We start from the raw sequence: 12,656 nt of genomic DNA, 5'->3' as shown, positions 1-12,656 counted from the left end.
CAGCATAATATGGAGTCAAGCGTTTTTATGAACAGCTCCCAGTCGTCTAATGGGGACCTGTACACTGTTGCTAATATCAATACTTCATTATCTAGCTGAAGTTCACATGCACAAATCTGAAAGTGCTAATCAACACAAGATTTGCTTAATTCTACAGTTTTGCATTTACACCCTTGTTTTATGAAAATGGCAACTTCTCCTTTATCCATCCTAGGTCTACAAGTGTAAGACGTTAAATTATACCTACTTATACTGACACTATCCGTGCCCACAGTTACATGTGAAACGTCCCCTTAGAAAAATTATGCAGGACTATGCTTAAACTGACACACAATATTTTTTTTTTAGCGCAACGCAATCTGACTTTCAGAAATCCCTACAAAGGAATGGCCCTGACTAACATTAACCTGTACCTTTCACAAATCACTTACCTCACAAAAATCTTCGTTACTCAAGCTACTGCAATACAGCGAGCGCCACTACTGCCAGCTACATAACAGATTCAAACTACGGAAGGCACTAACTACTAGTGGGCATAGTTAGCAAATGAAAGATTTTAATAGAGAACAAACAATGTATTTACCTTAATAGTCATCAAAAGTTATAATATATACAGCAGTTCATGACATCCACTTTTACAAATTTCAAAACTCCGCCATTTCTCTCCCCACATCCACCACTGCTGGCGGCTCACCTCCAACTGCGCAACGCTACGCGCTGTTAACAGCCCAGCTGGCCAACACTACAATGGCAGACAACAATGCAAACCAGCCACAGACTGCACACAGCACAGCCAGTGATTCTCACACAGAGCGCTACGTGGCGTTACCAATAAGAAAACCTAAACAGCCTACTTACACATGGTGCTCTAACAAACAGAGTATGTCAATCTCATTCTTATTTTTGAGATCGTCTAAACACACTAATAGCTAATCTACTTTATTTTTATTCCCCTGATATTCTGATGAAATGAAATGAAATGCCGTGTGGCTAATGCCTCCCGTCGGGTAGACCGTTCGCCTGGTGCAGGTCTTTCGATTTGACGCCACTTCGGCGACCTGCGCGTCGATGGGGATGAAATGATGATGATTAAGACAACACAACACCCAGTCCCTGAGCGGAGAAAATCTCCGACCCAGCCGGGAATCGAACCCGGGACCATAGGATTGACATTCCGTCACGCTGACCACTCAGCTACCGGGGCCGGACGATATTCCGATGAAGTACGTTGATACTGCCCTTAGTTTTATCCCTATTGACTGTACATGAAGTTTCTTTTATTCTCTTTATCTTAACTGTCATCTGTCTGGACTTTGAATTTAACCTAAGAAGCCTGTCTGCCTGGACCCATTAACCACAGGGATCACCCTTTGTGTGACTGTGGACCCCCTTACAGTTTCTGCTAATAGAGAAGCTAACTTCTTTTTCTCAACCTATTCAGGTGCAGGCCATGTGCAGTGTATCCCCACCTACCAATACGAGCCCCTGACTACCAATCCATTCTGTGAAATCCCCACATCAATAGTACATTCCATTTTCGCAATATTTGCGGTGCAAGTTTTAAGTGATTCACCCTGTATACTCGCAGCTTCTCGCCTGCGTAGGATTCGTCCAAATTTTATTTATGTTAATTCCGTCTACTGACTCATTCCATGACCGTGGAGATTTGATCCTCAGTTTGGCCCTAAGGAACTAGATGCGTAAAATAAAATAAAAAAAATATAAAAATAAATGATGGCCAACTGAAACCCTCAGCTGGCGACAGGTGTTGCTGATATACCTCGATGTGGACAGCTGAAAATGTGTACACCGACCGGGACTCGAACCCGGGATCTCCTGCTTTCAAGGCAGACGCTTTATCCATCTGAGCCACCGAGGACACAGATGAATAGCGCGACTGCAGGGACTTGTCCCTTGCACGCTTCCCGTGAGACTCACATTCCCAACTATCCACAATTCTACAAATGTAATGTACCTTATAGACATTTGCCCATTGACTCATTACTCGCGCACGCTTTGGCGATTCCCGTAAGAGTTTGGGCAACCTGTGCGCATTCGCACAGACGAAGGTCAATGGCTCGGTAGCCTTTATATATGAAGACAGTAACTGTTCTCGAAAGAACAGAATACTGTTGATGACCGCGCAGCTTTTCCCTGGAATAAATGATGACTAACTGAAACCCTCAGCTGTCGACAGGTGTTGTTGATATACCTCGATGTGGACAGCTGAAAATGTGTACCCCGACCGGGACTCGAACCCGGGATCCCCTGCTTACATGGCAGACGCTCTATCCATCCGAGCCACCGAGGACACAGATGAATAGCGCGACTGCAGGGACTTATCCCTTGCACGCTTCCCGTGAGACTCACATTACCAACTATCCACAATTATACAAATGTAATATACCTTATAGACATTTGCCCATTCACTCATTACTCGCGCACGCACAGGTTGCCCAAACTCCTACGGGAATCGCCAAAGCGCTAGTAATGAGTGAATGGACAAATGTATATAAGGTACATTACATATGTAGAATTGTGGACGGTTGGGAATGTGAGTCTCACGGGAAGCGTGCAAGGGACAAGTCCCTGCAGTCACGCTATTCATCTGTGTCCTCGGTGGCTCAGATGGATAGAGCGTCTGCCACGTAAGCAGGAGATCCCGGGTTCGAGTCCCGGTCGGGGCACACATTTTCAACTGTCCACATCGAGGTATATCAACAACACCTGTCGACAGCTGAGGGTTTCAGTTAGTCATCATTTATTCCAGGGAAAAGGTGCACGGTCATCAACAGTATTCTGTTCTTTCGAGAACAGTTACTGTCTTCATAAATATAAAAATGTTGGCGGCGGTTTTGCAGGGCGGCTGCCTCCTGCGGCCGACGACGCTGCAGGAGGCGATGCGGCCCGTGTGGCTGGTGTCCCGGGCCGTCGGGCTGGCGGCGGCCGGGGGCGGCGGCTGGGGGCAGGCGTACTGCGCGCTTAGCGCCGCCGCGCTGGCCGCCGCCTCCCTGGTGGTGGTGGTGCGCCGCTTCCTGAGCCCGCCCTCGGCGCAGGTGCACGCCGCCGTCGAGGTCACCTACAACACCTCCTCCACCCTAAAAACGCTCTTCAGCGTCTCCTGCGTTGCCGTCGCCGCTTGCAGACCAGTCGCCCTCAAGCACATCCTCAGCAGGTAGCGCAACGGTTTCCATTTCTCCTAGCCACTGCGCCTGAACGGCTCGTATCAGCATATACACTATGTTATCAAAAGTATCAGGACACCCTCAAAAACTTTCCTTTTTCATATTAGGTGCATTGTGCTGCCACCTACTTTCAGTTATTCCATATCAACGACCATAGAGTAAATATCTCTGGAGTGAGCATTGCGGTCTGCGCATGTTGTCAACATTAAACCAGGATTGTTACGTGTTCTCGGGACTTTGCTGTGCGTGTGTGCTTTCCGCAGCGTTTGAAGTTTATAATGTCAAGAGTTTTAGTTGTGTTTCACCGTTTGTTGATAGCATAATAGCGATGGTGAATTACTGTTGTTGCTTCGGATGCAAAGAAAAATATTTGAATGGAGGGATAGTAACTTTTCATGGGTACATACCATGTAGCTCTAATTATAGTTATCATATTAGTGAGAGACACTGTATATGTTAAAAATTTCGAGACGCATTATAATTAAGGCTTGGTTCTGTAGACCTATTTTTCTACGATTTTATGACTATATAATAGATACGATTTTATGACTATATAATAGATATTACGGCTCGTACAAAATCTTACAAACAATCGCTTCCTCTCGTAAATTTCCTAGCGGAACAGGAAAGGAAATGGTTAGCTGCTTCAGCAAATACTATCCTCCGTGCATTTATCAGTGACTTGTCGATTATGTATATAGATTACTCAGTCTACTATTTATTTAATAAACTGGGAGCAAGTACGTAAAATGCGTTAAATAAATACTTCAAAGTGTCACCAGTAAGAAAAATTGTGCTCTAGGTCGCAGAAACAAGAAAATAAATACGCAGGAATAGCAAGAAAAAAAGGACGAATTATCAGGGATATAATCGCTAATGTGTGGCAAATTCGGTGTTTTTCGGACACTTGCAAAAGTACTAGCTTACTGTCAAGTCGTTTTGCAAGACTATTAGTGCAAAAATGTACGTCAGGCTCTGTAATACTATAAAGTGCCGTATCATACCGAAAACTGCCAAAAATCAAGTCCATGTGTACTGTGACACCTATCGCAAAGAAGCAGAATGCAATATCACTTGCCCTTAAAAGTTACGTAGCTGCTTTATTCCCGGTATCAAATGGATACTGTTAAAATGTCTGTGCAACATATATAAATAATCCACGATACGTACGAAAAGAATCCGTCTGTACTAGGGATGTAGTGACATTCTGAATATACAGGACGTTATACGGACAAACACACGACGTCCCGAGAACACGTGACCATGCCGGAAATGTATGTTGACAACACAAAATCTGTTCTGCGCATGTGAATGCTCACTCCAGAGATATTTACTCTATGTCAGCGACCTCAGTAGTCATTAGACATCGTGAGAGAGCAGAATGGGGCGCTCCGCGAAACTCGCGGACTTCGAACGTGGTCAGGTGATTGGGTGTCACTTGTGTCATACGTTTGTATGCTTGATTTTCACACTCCTAAACATCTCTAGATCCACTGTTTTTGAAGTGATAGTGAAGTGGAAACGTGAAGAGACACGTACGGCACAAATGCGTGCAGGCCGACCTCGTCTGTTGACTGACAGAGACCGCCGACAGTTGAAGAGGGTCGTAATGTGTAATAGGCAGACATCTATACAGACCATCACACAGGAATTCCAAATTGCATCAGGGTCCACTGCAAGTACTATGACAGTTACTTGGGATGTGAGAAAACTTCGATTTTATGGTCGAGCGGATACTCATGAGGAGCAACACATCACGCCGATAAATGCCAAACGACGCCTCGCTTGGTGTAAGGACCGCAATCATTGGACGATTGAAAAGTGAAAAAACGTTGTGTGGAGTGACGAATTACGGTACACAATGTGGCGATGCGATGGCAGAGTGTGGGTATGGCGAATGCCCGGTGAACGTTATCTGCCAGCGTGTGTAGTGCCAACAGTAAAATTCGGAGTCCGTGGTGTTACGGCGTGGTCGTGTTTTCATGGAGGGGGCTTACACCCCTTGTTGTTTTGCGTTGCACTATCAAAGCACAGGCCAACATTGATGTTTTAAGCAACTTCTTGCTTCCCGCTGTGGAAGAGCAGTTCGGGGACAGCGATTGCATCTTTCAACACGATCGAGCACCTGTTCATAATGCACGGCCTGTGGCGGAGTGGTTACACGACAATAACATCCCTGTAATGGACTGGCCAGCACAGTGTCCTGATCCGAATCCTATAGAACATCTTTGGGATGTTTTGGAACGCCAACTTTGTGCCCGGCCTCACCGACCGACGTCGATACCTCTCCTCAGTGCAGTACTTCGTGAAAAATGGGCTGCCATTCCCCAAGAAACCTTCCAGCACCTGACTGAACGTATGCCTGCGGGAGTGGAAGCTGTCATCAAGGCTAAGGGTGGGCCAATACCATATTGAATTCCATCATTACCGATGAGAGTGCGAACTTATTAAGTCGTTTTCAGCCATGTGTCCGGATATTTTTGATCACATAGTGTATGGAGTGGCCAATAGGCGTAGGTTCAAATGGCTCTGAGCACTATGGGACTTAACATCTGAGGCCATCAGTCCCCTAGACTTAGAACTACTTAAACCTAACTAACCTAAGGACAACACACACATCCATGCCCGAGGCAGGATTCGAAACTGCGACCGTAGCAGCAGCGCGGTTCCGGACTGAAGCGCCTAGAACCGCTCTGCCACAGCGTCAGTAGGCGTAGGTCACGGTTTATATGGCTATCAGTTCGTTGGTTCAATTATTAATTTCGATCCTAGCATCGCTGTACATACATTTTACATTTTTTGATGGCTTTTAAATTTATTAATTTTTGTATACTTCACTTGAGTTGCAATGTATCCTACATGTATGATGACTAGACCGCGGATTTTAGGTTAAAACCTATTTTGTTCCTGAGTTCCCATTTGCGTAAAAATTTGTACTTATGCGTTTCATGACTATTTACACTTAATAGCGTTAATTCTATAGGACCTCAAAAAACCTATTTCGACGTTAGTGCCTATTATTGCCTATTTCGGCTTTAATATCCTAAAAAATGCCGATTTCATCATATAAGACAGTGGCTCCAAGTTTTTCCACACTATACGACAGATGGAAAAAAATATTTTCTGCCCAGCGTGCAGCAAGGTGGCTAGCTGATATGCGCTCATGCTTCGTATTTGCCTAACACTTCGGTCTTTTTTTATTTTTTTATATCGCAATCCCTGTTAATACCAAATACTCTTTATAGGTGTTTTGTTATTCATATGTAAAGAAATAAATCACGAATCTTTAGGTTAAAACCAATTTTTTTCCTAAGCTCAAATTTGCATATAAGTTGGTACTTTTGCGTTTCATGACTAACTAAATTGAGTACCGTTAGTTCTATAGGACCTAAAATTGCGTATTTCGACGTTGACGCCTAATTTTGCCTGTTTTGTCACCAAAATCCTAAAAAGTACGTACCAATTTCGTTAATCTGACATAGAGTTATTGTGTTTTCAATGATTAGAAAAAGGAAGTAAACTTAGGGCTTTACGTCTCGTCGAAGGCGAAGGCCGTTAGAGACTGTTTACAATTCCTTTGCTTGCCTTACTACCAACAGCACTCGGCACGGTTGAATGGTCATCATCCAAGTACGCGCCGAGCGCGACAGTGCTTAACTTCGGTCAGCGAATGGGAACCGGTCAAAGATTTGAGTTACACATTAGAATCGAACGTGGGACTACTAAATGTTATATCTGAAAACATTTCGTTCGTAGAATTCTGGCCAGCTGTGTATTTTCGCAAAGAAACGGTTTCATAGGCCTTAAGCTGAGCACGGATTAAAAAATCACAATGTTAATCGTAGACGCCCTCTGTAGCTAAATTACTGCCCTTCGCGCATTTTCTCGCTGCTGTCTGCAGGCTGTTCTATCAGACTACTCTGTTTAGTGAAAGGTATTATACGTGAGTTTTCCGGTTCGAAAAATAATTTGCCAGTAGTGAGATGTTTTCATCTGAAGCACCGGTAGATTCCATTCGCTTGTTCAGAAGAGGCGGCCATCTTCAGGTGCCATATGTCCAGCAACGAGTACGGTACTTCCCCTACCGCTGCCATGCACCACAGTAAAAAAAAAAAAAAAAATCGTTCACTTTTTCCCAGCGAAAACAAATCAGTACATTGTGTAGCGACCGACGTTCAAAAATGGCTCTGAGCACTATGGGACTCAACTGCTGAGGTCATTAGTCCCCTAGAACTTAGAACTAGTTAAACCTAACTAACCTAAGGACATCACAAACATCCATGCCCGAGGCAGGATTCGAACTTGCGACCGTAGCGGTCTTGCGGTTCCAGACTGCAGCGCCTTTAACCGCACGGCCACTTCGGCCGGCAGCGACCGACGTGTTAAGTGTTACTGACGTTCTAAGTGCAAAATAAGTTCTAGTTTCTGTGTGAGAATACTACGCCATGCCGAAAGCAGCTAGTTCAAAGTCTACTCAAATAAGGCAGTGGCTGCAAGATTTTCCGCATAATACAACAGATGGGAAAATTATTTTCTGCCAAGCATGCAAAAAGGAGGTTAGTTGATGTTTTTCTTAGACTTCTTACTTTCCTGTCACTTAGGGTTCTTTTTTATCGTGATCCTTTAGTAATACGAAATACTCTTTATATGCGATTCTAAACTGCATTTCCCTTTTCTCTCGTATTAGGTTTCGAGTGTTAAGAAATCTCACTTAGCTCAGCATGCAGATGGAATCGCACATAAAGCTAATGTTGAACGAAAGTCAAAATTGAAGCAAACTCTTTTAGCCAATAAATCTGGTGAATCCTCCGAAAAACACAAGTTCTGCGGTGATTTGTGTCATGCACTTGTGGCAGCAAACATCCCCTTTAGGAAACTAGAAAACCCTATTTTCAGAGGTTTTCTTGAGAAGTACTGCCATCAGTCTATTCCTGCAGAGTCAACTTTACGTAAGAATTATGTGGATTCAGTTTACAATGCTGCATTGCACAGAATCCGAGAAGATGTTGGAGAATCTTGTATATGGATTACTGTGGATGAAACTACTGACAGTCTTGGCCGTTACATTGCAAACCCGATTATTGGCAAGGTAGATCCAGATGCTCCATTCAGGGCTTATTTGATCTACTCAAAACAGCTTGCAAAAACGAACCCACAAACAATAGCACAGTTTGTGAACAATGGGCTCAAGGTGCTATACCCAAACGGAGTGGATGAGAATAAGGTGCTTCAGGCCGTCACTGATGCTGCTGCATATATGATAGCAGCGTTTCAACTATTAAAAGTATTCTACCCATTGATGCTGCACGTAATTTGTGTAGTGCATGGGATCAACCGCATAGCAGAGCAAGTAAGGCTACAATTTTCTAAGGTAAATAAAGTAATATCTATGGTGAAGAAAATTTTTGTTAAGGCACCATCAAGAATACGGGCATTCAAAGAACAGCTTCCAGATGTCCCATTGCCGCCAGAGCCTGTTGTCACCCGCTGGGGCACGTGGCTGACAGCAACAGAATACTATAGTACGCATCTCTCAGCTGTCCAGAATGTGGTTGAAATATACCGGAGGTAACAGCAGCAATGGAGTTACTCAAAGATTCTTCTTTAAAACGGGACTTATCTTACATTAGGGCCCACTACACATTTATGGCAAGAATAATTTCACAATTAGAAGGCTCAGGGAGACCTATCTACGACAATATTTCTTTGCTTGAAGAAATCAAAATGAAAATTAATGAAGCGTCAGGTGAAGCAGGGGAAAAAGTACGGGCAAAAATGCAAACGGTTTTGCGGAAGAACACTGGCCTGAAGGAGTTGTGTGCAGCTGCCGAAATACTTAGTGGAAAATCCAGCACTCCTAAATCCAGCACTCCTGACTGCAGCATTCCTGTCCAACATGTGCCGAAAATGAAGTACGCCCCTGTCACATCTGTTGCTGTAGAACGTTCTTTTTCAGCGTCTAAATTGATTCTGACTGACAAGCGCCACAGTTTTTCACTAGAAAACCCAGAAAAGATTTTGGTTATTTATTGTGAAGCCAACTATGGTCAGAATATGTGAAACTACGAAAGTATTAATTAAACCATTGCCACATCTTTTTTTACGGAGATCTTTATCTTGCAGGAACTCAAAAATATTTGAAGTTATGTTCCACATTAATCTTGTAGATTGCTGTGCTCTGTAACTGTGTAAATATTCATGCTCCTTGTTTTAATAATTAATAAGATGTTCATATTGTCAACACTGTGTATTTTAATTTATTTTTATTTTCTCTGCATCATTTTTATTAGAGCCTATTTTAGATTTTATGTAGCCTAAATGAACTACTGAAGGAGCCTATTTTAGGTGCCTAAAACACAATTTTTTACGACCTAAAAATCCGTGGTCTAATGATGACTCATTTGGTGTAGTTTATCTTACCATAACTTACGTTACTACACCAACATTTTAGATTTGTGATGGTGTTTATAGTTCATTTTTCGTCACTCGAGGTCATAATGTATAGTACATGTGACTATTTACTTAGCATGGTCTGTTACTATTAATTTTTATAACTGTTGTTACTTTTTTTTATCCCTTGTTCATTCATTTTGCCTATGTATCATTGCATTATTGGCTAAGAACGTCACACGTTGTCACATGTTTGAGAGTTATTTAGCCTAACGGCATAACACAGCTCGTTCGTATTCTATTATGTCCGGAATTGAAGTATTGTAGGCGCTCGGACCAGTCGTTCCAGATTTTCTGTATCTTCGCTGATAACGTCAGTTTACTGCCTGTACATCGTTAACGCCTGCGCCACACCGCGCCCCCAAACCTCCGCTTAGTCGCGGTTGGCGTTTTTGTCTCACGGCTGTCTGACCTCGGTAGCGTGTGTACAGTACTTGTTCCCGGTTTCTGTTTCATTCATCTCACCCGCCTGGACGTCACTTTTTTAGGTCACTTTGATTATAATGCCCTCCCCTTTTTTCTATTTCCGCCAACATGCAGTGATTGGAGCAGTAATTTGGAACTCTTGCAGTGACTGGCCTGATCGCATGTTATGTGCTACCAAAAACAATAAGTAGGTCACCGCGCTTTGGTAGTCTGCTCCTTTGGTTTTTACAGATATGCTGCATTCTATTTCTCGCCTCCTCTCCTTTGTATGTTACAGTTTCATTCACCTGAAGAGGTAATTTTAAAGTCCCGAAACAGGTCATGGATTGAATAAATCATTAGTTCAACTGAAGTGGATCTCTCTGAATCAATTATCATGACTCTCACTTGCGAATGTCCTACAAACCAAATCTAGTACCTTTTTTTTTTTTTACATTTGTGACATCATGTCAACAGGTCAGTATCCTACAGTGCCGTTGACATGTGGTTGCGTCACAGCTCGTGACGGTGCAGGTCTTATGGCTTGCAGTGACCGACACCGACGGCGAGCGAGTTACTACTTCACACAAAATTAAAAGTTCGTAGGTGCATACTAAAATACACTCACGCTCTAGATGAATGAAATAATCGTATGACATTGATGGCCGGTAGTTCCCACCTGAGGAAGTTCTGCCGTCGAGTTGCAAGTCTTTTCAGGTGACGCCGCCCTGTTCGACTTGCGTATCGATGACGATAAAATGGTGAGGAAGACAACACAACAGCCAGTCCCCGAATGGAGAAAAATCTCCTAGGCGGCCGGGAATCGAGCTTGGGCCCGCAGTACCGCAATCAGACACGCTAACAGCTTAGCTAAAGAGGCGAACACGCTCTCGATAACACATGGAAAAATTAAGAATTTAAAATGGTGTCTTTCCATTGTAGTACCAGTTTGCCGCCTGACCCCGGACCTAGCCGAGCGTTCATGATTTACGCTAAGGTAACAAAAGTCGTGGGAAACCTTCTAATATCACGTCGGATCTACTTTTGTCCGGCATGGTGCAGCAACCTGACGTGGCGTGAAGTCAACAAGACGTTGGAAGTTCCCTGCAGAAATATTGAGCCAAGCTGCTTCCATAATTGCGAAAATATTTCCAGTGCGTGATTTTGTGCACGAACTGACTTCTCGATTGTATCCCATAGATGTTCGATGGGGGTTCACGTCGGGTGATCCGGGTGGCTAAATAACTCGCTTTTAATAGTAGAGAAAGTTCTTCTAACCAATCCCGAACAACTGTGAACTGATGACATAGCGCATTGTCATCCGTAAAATTCCATCGTTGTTTGGGAACATGAAGTCCATGAATGGCTTATCTGAACAAATGAACACTGACTGGGCTGGGACACACAACAACCACAATTACACTGTGCTTTGGTGATGTGCAAAGCGCTTTTATGACTTTACTTGTGAAAATACGTGTTATATTTACGTGTGCATCGCAACACTTCACCACGATGCTCAGAATAAAAGGGCCTGCCACACGAAAACGTAAGTAAAAACGAATACAGGCGCGAAATATCGCGGCAAACTAAATTATGTTTAGATGGTAGGTTAACTCCCAACAAAATTTCTCATCAGCATCGTTTGGTTGCAGAAAATAAGCTACCTGTAATAAACAATGCACAAGTGATCCTGAAAAATCATGTACACCAAGTGTGAAGGTATTAACGAAAAGAAACGAACTATTGTTTGAACTAAATATCCACATAATTTTGTAATCATTAAGTAAAAATGTTTCACATTAATGATTAACTAAAACGGAAACCCACTGATGATGGCACAGTGGTGCTGAAGCATGCTTGGGTACTTGAAAAAAAGGTGTTTTGCATAACTGGCAGACCTTACATCTCACAATTTTAACTGCAAACACGGTAAACACAAGGAGCTGCAAATCCAAATGATGAAGGACTCACTACTATTTGCGTGAATACTATTGGGTGGGACAATGATGGTCAATTGACAAGGTGAGTGCCACTACACTGCATACTGTTGGGTGGGGGCAATAATGGTCAGCTTGCAGGGTTACCATCATTACTCCGGAAACTAATAGGCGGCGACCACCTTTGTAGCTCAGTGGTTAGTTTGGCTGCGTTCGGTGTGGAAGGGCCTAAATTCGGTCTTGGTATCTCAGATTTTTTTGTGGTAGAGAGATCTGGAAAGATGTCCACTCAGCCTCGTGAGGCCTCATGAGGAACTACTTGACTAAAGAAACAACTGAATCATGAGGATTTATCTGCTGGCAGTACAAATTGGAGGGATTGGCAACTTGTTGATCACATGAAAATGGTTCAAATGGCTCTGAGCACTATGGGACTTGACATCTGAGGTCGTCAGTCCCCTAGAACTTGGAACTACTTAAACCTAAGTAACCTAAGGACATCACACACATCCATGCCCGAGGCAGAATTCGAACCTGCGACCGTAGCGGTCGCGCGGTTCCAGACTGAAGCGCCTAGAACCGCTCGGCCACAACGGCCGGCCGATCACATGATCATAGATCGCTTCTCATACCTTACTTACATGAAGTATAAATGCCAAATTAACTTAAAGTAGTAAAA

General features: G+C 43.5%; 1 non-coding gene across 1 annotated transcript; it reads left to right on the top strand.

Annotated features, from left to right (window-relative positions):
* The first annotated feature begins 2,613 nt into the window (after window positions 1-2,613).
* Trnat-cgu lies at window positions 2,614-2,687 on the top strand. Its single transcript has one exon. It is a non-coding gene; the product is annotated as a tRNA-Thr (tRNA).
* The last annotated feature ends 9,969 nt before the right edge of the window (window positions 2,688-12,656 follow it).

The sequence above is a fragment of the Schistocerca piceifrons genome, chromosome 7 (assembly GCF_021461385.2).
Source record: "Schistocerca piceifrons isolate TAMUIC-IGC-003096 chromosome 7, iqSchPice1.1, whole genome shotgun sequence".
NCBI classification, from domain to species: domain Eukaryota; kingdom Metazoa; phylum Arthropoda; class Insecta; order Orthoptera; family Acrididae; genus Schistocerca; species Schistocerca piceifrons.
The sequence above is the reverse complement of the archived record's forward strand: the minus strand, read 5'-3'. Positions and strand labels throughout refer to the sequence as shown.